Source organism: Macrobrachium rosenbergii, chromosome 46 (assembly GCF_040412425.1).
Source record: "Macrobrachium rosenbergii isolate ZJJX-2024 chromosome 46, ASM4041242v1, whole genome shotgun sequence".
Taxonomy (NCBI): Eukaryota; Metazoa; Arthropoda; class Malacostraca; order Decapoda; family Palaemonidae; genus Macrobrachium; species Macrobrachium rosenbergii.
Genome location: NC_089786.1, coordinates 44141103 through 44147640, shown reverse-complemented (window position 1 = coordinate 44147640; position 6538 = coordinate 44141103).

The following is a 6538-nucleotide window of genomic DNA, read 5'->3' as shown; positions in this document are numbered from 1 at the left end:
TGGTTATCTTTAGCTCTAGGCTATATGATCAGACTATAGATGTAGTAGAGAAATTGAGAGGGTCTGACTGGGCAAATGGTAACTTTATCTACTTGGATGACCTAGGTAAGCTTCTACATTTTTGTGGCTTCTACACGAGGTCCCAGATGCTATAGTGGACAGTTTTGATAAGAATATAGAGCACGCGGCTGATGAGGTGCTGATTTTTTCTCAAGTTCACAAACACGTCAAAATGTCCTGCAGTTGATAGTACCTTTTCCAATGGTATACCAAATGCTTCTTCGGGCATTCCAAAGTACCCATCACAAGGGGATTCTGGTTTTGCCTCCGGCAGTTTTTGTGGCAAGGTAGACACTGATAGAAAACCAGATTTAACTGTATAGATCTTGGTGCCAGGATAAAACAGTGATAGGACCTTATGGATCAAACGCCACAGTTTCAGTGTTTTAACTATAACAGAGTAGGGCATACTAAGAAGAATTGCTGAGTTAGATATTGCATGGGATGCAGGAGTACAAGTCACTCTTGGTGGTCTTTTACGTCCCAGAAATGGGGTAATGCTAGACCTCCATCTCAGAGCTTTGGTAGTTCAGTAGGAAGCTCCTCAAGGGTTATTCAAGGGATCTAGGGATCAGCAGATTTTTAGAAGGCTTCAATCAACAAAAGGAAAAGGATTATGAATTGTTCTTGTCATGCAGCACTTTTGGAAGATGCTCCAGAGCTAAATGTAGTGAAGGTGACCGTTTCTGGTTCTGAAGTTTTAATTTTTACTGATACAGGAGCCTCTGTCAGTTTATTGGACTTAGAATTTTATCAGTCGATGTTTTCCCAGTACTCGTTGAAACCTTAGAATGAGAAGGTGTGAGATATTCAGGATCATAAAACGGATGTTTTAGGTTCGTTTACTATTTTTTCGCTCTAGGTAATCAGTTAGTTGAACCAGTTTTGGTAATTTTTTGGTAATTAAAGGTGCTGCTTTAGGAACAGAGATTCTTTTGGGTTACCCTGCTTGCCGATAACAAAGTCTCTGTACACCGAGGAGGAAGGTATTACTGTTGGGGTTACTGGTGTTTTTGTCCTGGCCAATAATGGGTACTAGTGGAATGGGGAATACTTTTATAGGTGATAATATGAGTGGTATTGATGATACTATGGGTGATATTCATGGTAATATGGAACCTGTAGTAGTAACTAGAATACAAGGTGATATTGAACCTCAAGGCCAAGAAAATATGATTTATATAAGAGTGTTTTGTTGGGTGGTTGGTTTTAGAACCAGGTATGACTGGTCTGGTTAAGGATTCAGTTAAACAGTGCAAAATGTCTGAACAAGTGTGCATAACTGAGGGTGCGAAGAAGCTTAAAAGGGAGTTGTGAGTACAATTTCTGTGAGTAAAAGTATCAAGTACAGGTGTTACTTGGGTGGAATTGTTGAACTGTAATGATTCAGTTAGGAGATATCAGAGGAATACTTATGTTTTGGATTTTGAAGACTGGGATGATTTAGTTGCTCTCATAGAAATCAAAATTAGTTTTCTGATGCAAGTACCAGTAGGAGAAAGTTTTTAGGGATCATTTAGCTAATACTGATTATAAAGAATATATAAAGGGATTTAGGTGATGTTCTGGCGGATTTTTCGGATATAGTGCCTCAAAGGGGATAAATTAGGGTTAACAAATGTGTAAGAACACAAAGTGTACTCAAGGAGGACTAAGCCAATTTTTGTCCCTTCGTATAGGATACCCTTTAGGATTAGAGAGCAAGTTGAGCAAGAGGTTAATAAGTGGGAAGAGGAAGGTATAATTAGGCCTAGTTAGTCTCCTTTTAATTCCCTGTTGTTGGCAGTGCCTAAGAAGGGTGGCTCGATCCGTGTGTGTAGACTTTAGGAAGCTGAATGAAAAGATGGTGCAGCGGGTGTATCCGGTCACATGCTTGCGGACACATTTTGTAAAAACAGAGTTAGGAATATCTATCGTTGATTGATCGTATGCAGGGTTTTACAAGTTCCACTCTGTGATGAAAGTCGGGAATTTATGGCCTTCTCCAGTTCCAAGGGCCACTACGAACTTACATGGATGCCTTTTTGTTTGTCAGGTAGTCCTATAGCTTTTACGAGATTACTGAATACAGTTTTGCGGTTACTAGGGAGTCCATGTTCGTCTGCATGGACAGTATCTTAATTACCTGGATTCGATTGAGCACATTTAGAGGTGGTGAGGAGAAGTTCTTAGGAGACTCAGGTTGGCGAGTTTGAAAGATAAAACTGGCTAAATGCTTGATTTCTTGAAAACAAATCAGTATTTTGGCTGCATCATCTCTAAGGATGGATTAAGGGTGAATAAGGATACGATTCAAGCAATTGTCGATTTTCCTGTCCTCAGGACCAAGAAACAGGTATGGTCATTTATGGGGATGGCCTGATTTTTCAGGAGGTTTGTGAAAGGATTTTCTGTGTTGTCAGCTCCCCCTTGACAGATGTTTTAAAGGAGGATGTACAATTTTATGGGAAGCGCATCGCAGCTTGGTTGGCCTTTCAGAAAGTTAAGATGCTTTGTAGCCAGGTCCACTCAGGTTTGTATTTCACGTTAGTGACAGATGCCAGTCAGGAGGAATAGGTGCATGCAGAAATTTGGTGGTAAATTGCATCCCATAGCTTTTTATAGTAGGAAATTTAAGACACGGGGTAGTAATGAGAGGTTGATGGCTAGAACTGATTAAGAGGCTTTTGCCATTGTATCTAGTTTAGTTCATTTTAAGATGTTGTTAATGAGGAGTAGAGTGGAAGTTCTTACAGATCATAAGCCGTTGTTGGATCTTTTTAATAAGCCTGATCTTTCTCTTAAGAGAGCTAGGTGGTTTCTAACAATTAGGGATTTTGATGTAAAACTCAAGTACATAGAAGACAGACATAATGTGGTAGCAGATGCTCTTAGTAGAAGTTTTTATGATACAGAGGGTAACCAGGCTTGTTTTGTTACTGGTGATTCTATAGACTGGGATATTAGCCTGGTTGAGAAGAAACAAGATAAAGATAGAATGTAGCAGTGCAAAGGCATTCCTCAGGAGTGAATTGATTAGGAAGGGGTTATAAGTTGCCCTTTTTCAGGTCTGGAGTTAGAGGGCAATTTGTTAGTTGGGAAAGTTAAATATATTCTAAGGAATAATGAGAATACAGGGGATACGACAAAGATTGTAGTCCTGAAAGTCTTGATTCCAGTAGTTTTGAAATAGTGCACTGTAAGTTTGGTAGTCCATATTTGGTTATTGGGGACGTTTTGTGAGATAAGCAATAAATATGTCTGGAAGAGTATGTTGTCTTCTGTAGAGAGTTTTGTGGAGGGTGTCCTGTTTGTAATGCATGCAAACAGCAAGGTTAACTTCTTGTAAACTAGGTTCTTTCCCTATCCTAGTAGACCATTCAAAGGGTCCACATGGGTATTTTGAATTTTTGTGAATCCAGGTATGGCTATAGATTAGTAGTGGTAGATGAATTGATGAGTGGTAAATTTTTCCCTAAAGCATAAAACGGCAGAAGAAGTAGCTGTTGCATTTTTAATGGAGTTTCTTTGTATCGTTACAGGGTGCCTGAAATTTACTGATTACAGATAATGGTAGAGATTTGTGAATAAGACTTTGGGAATGTTTGGTGGAAGTTGTGGGGATACAGTGACAATCCTTTCGTATGAACCAGGAAGCTAATGGGATTATGTGAGCAGGCTATTAGGAAATTGCTCTCGAAGCTCTTAGAACCCTTGGGTGCCAATGATATACCTTGGGATCGGTATATAGATACAGTCCGTCATAGCATTAACACTATAGTCAGTGAGCCTATTCAGATTTCTCCGGTCGAGGCATTGTTTGGTTGCCTTGTGTGAGGTACATTAATTGCCTGTATATTCTTGCTCGGATGATACGGTTAGGTCGTTGATCTCTAAGGCAAAAGAGAGACACGCACGTCTCAGTAGTAATCTCGAATTAAAGACACGAGAGATGGCTGAGAGAAGCAATAGAAAATCAGCTGATGTACAAATTGCAGTGTACATGCACTTGAAGGTTAATGTTAGGGACCAGTTGAACTACAAATTGGGCCCCAAATTTTAGGGTCTGTTTAGTTATTGAGGGAAAAAGGGAATAGGTTTGTTGTTCTGGATGAAAATACAAGATTATCGAGGTTAACACATATCTGTGACCAAGCGGATGGCTTAATTGTAAATGGGAGCTTAATTGTAAATGGGAGCTTGTGTGTTAATATGTAATTTTTCTTTCCCCTGTTCTCTTTTCGTTTGTTTTAAGTGATTTTTCTAAGCAGGTGATTTGTGGGCTTTTAGAAAGTGAAGACATTGGTCCATAGAGTTTTATGGATTCTGGTTGTTTAATTTTAGCCTCTTGGTTTTACTTATTTTTTCTTCTTTTTTCTTTCTGTGCAAATGCAGTGGTTTGGCGTAATTGTTGCTTTAATTTTTTGTAGTTTTATGGGGGTAATCTATGTTAAACGCGGCGCAGAGGTACCATAGAGTTCCATGGGCATTTTGGAAGTTTTGGGTAAAGTTTATGATTGTTGTATCAACCCGTTGGTGAGCTTGTTATGAATTTGAGACAATGGTTGATTTCTTTTATAGGGGTCGCTATGGTCTTACATATGGTTTTGGTCACTTATGGTTTTGTGGTTTCATGAGATTACATCCCGCAGGAGTGTTTATGGTTTTTTCTTTTTGCAATGGTGATTATCGGTGTTAATGGCATTAGTTGGACAAGATTCTGTCGGTGGTTATTGGATCTGGAGACAATCGTTCGTTAGGCTTTGACGACATTATGGGAGGAATGATAAATTACAGAAGAGTTATGAGGAATTGAGGAAATCCTTTACTGTGTTGCAGCTTACTGTTAATGGGATCTGGGGTAACCTAGACGTGACTATTGTTTTGTTTACGGTGCAAACTATGCTTATTAATATTGAGAAAGGAACTGATGATATTAAAATTCAGGTTCAGGCAGTAAGAGCAGCCTTTCATTGGCATATTTCCGGGGTTTTAAAATCTACTTTGAAAAATGCAGCGTATGAATGGGGTTCAAACATGTTATTTAGTGGGGAGCACTTGTATAGGTATTATGGGGTTCTGAAGGTGTATTAGTCTGATAAAGGTTTAATTGTTGAAGTGCCTGTTAGCGATAAGAAACCTTTTTGTCGTTATATCATGAGACCCTTTCCTAGTACTTTTATGGTTTCAGTAGTTACATGGAATGGGATAAAGACTGCATATTCTAGAGAAGGAGTTTCAATCCTCAGTCGTTGACTATGAGGAAGGGTGTGTATTAGTTCATGATAGATATCTTTGTGATAAGTAAGATTTTTTGTTCACAAGGAACATAGGCATATATGAGGTGTGAATTAGAAATTGCTCATGATGAGACTCCTTTACACTGTGACTTTGCCAAGTTCCCTCGCAATTATGATATGACCTCTACAAAAACGGTTACAGTGATCTACTCTGCCAGATGCATGATCTCCACCATGTGTGTTGATGCGAGACCCTTATAGAAAATGTGGTCCTATTGCCATACATCGCCATCTACAAGGAGCAGGATTTTAATCCCCTAATGCTATAAAATGGATCACATGGGCACATCACTTTCAAAAGAGCTTAGAAGCCTGGAAGACATTGGAAACTTATCCAGGATACTACCATCCTCCCATGCTCCCTGGAGCTGCTCATTGCTGTCACACGTGGCTGTCCAGAGCCCAGTTACTTTTATAGTGAATCCATTTAGCACTATCCTCCATCACTGGTCCCAGAAAATGAGGGATCTGTCTCCCGACGAAGGTAATGTACCAGAGTCAAGGGGGGAAGTCTTTTGTTATTTTCCATTTGCTTTTCATAGTGCAATATCCCTACAACAAGACCTGTAATGCTTTTATTTTGTGCTGTTTTAATTTATGAATCAGTGAAGTGAAGTGTAACATAATTGTTTAAAATCAGAGTTATTGGAATCGAGTCCTTTCTAAGCACCTTCTGTGCAACTCCTTGATTCCTTGATCAAGGTGCCTTACTGCAGCTAAGTAACCATGTGTTCTCAATTGCAGAGAGAAGTTAGCCTGCTGTGGACCTGTTATCACCTTGTGTGCACAGTGGCATAACCAGTGTTCCTCTCCCCTGCAATTCCCCTTGAAGAAGGGGCTCTTTTAAGTTTCTTCAGAGAATTAACCATTTGTTTGTTAACCTTATCACATGACATACTCTGTTTACCTGCCTTTATTTACACTCCCTAATAACTTCCTCCCTTGAAGAAGGCCCTTAGCCAAAATCTTTGCATATGGTTTCACCTGAACCCATTATTAGAGTCAGATTCCACCTGCCCAAGGTAAGTTACTGCAGCCTTCAGCTTAGAACCATATCAGTGGCTACAATGCCTCAGATCTTGTAATTGTAACTATCAGCTAAATAACCTTGCTAAGAAAGCTGGTTTGCAGATTGAAATGAACCTGTTACTAGCGAATTCTCCTTATAAGTGCATAAATAGTCAGTTCAACAGTAAAGT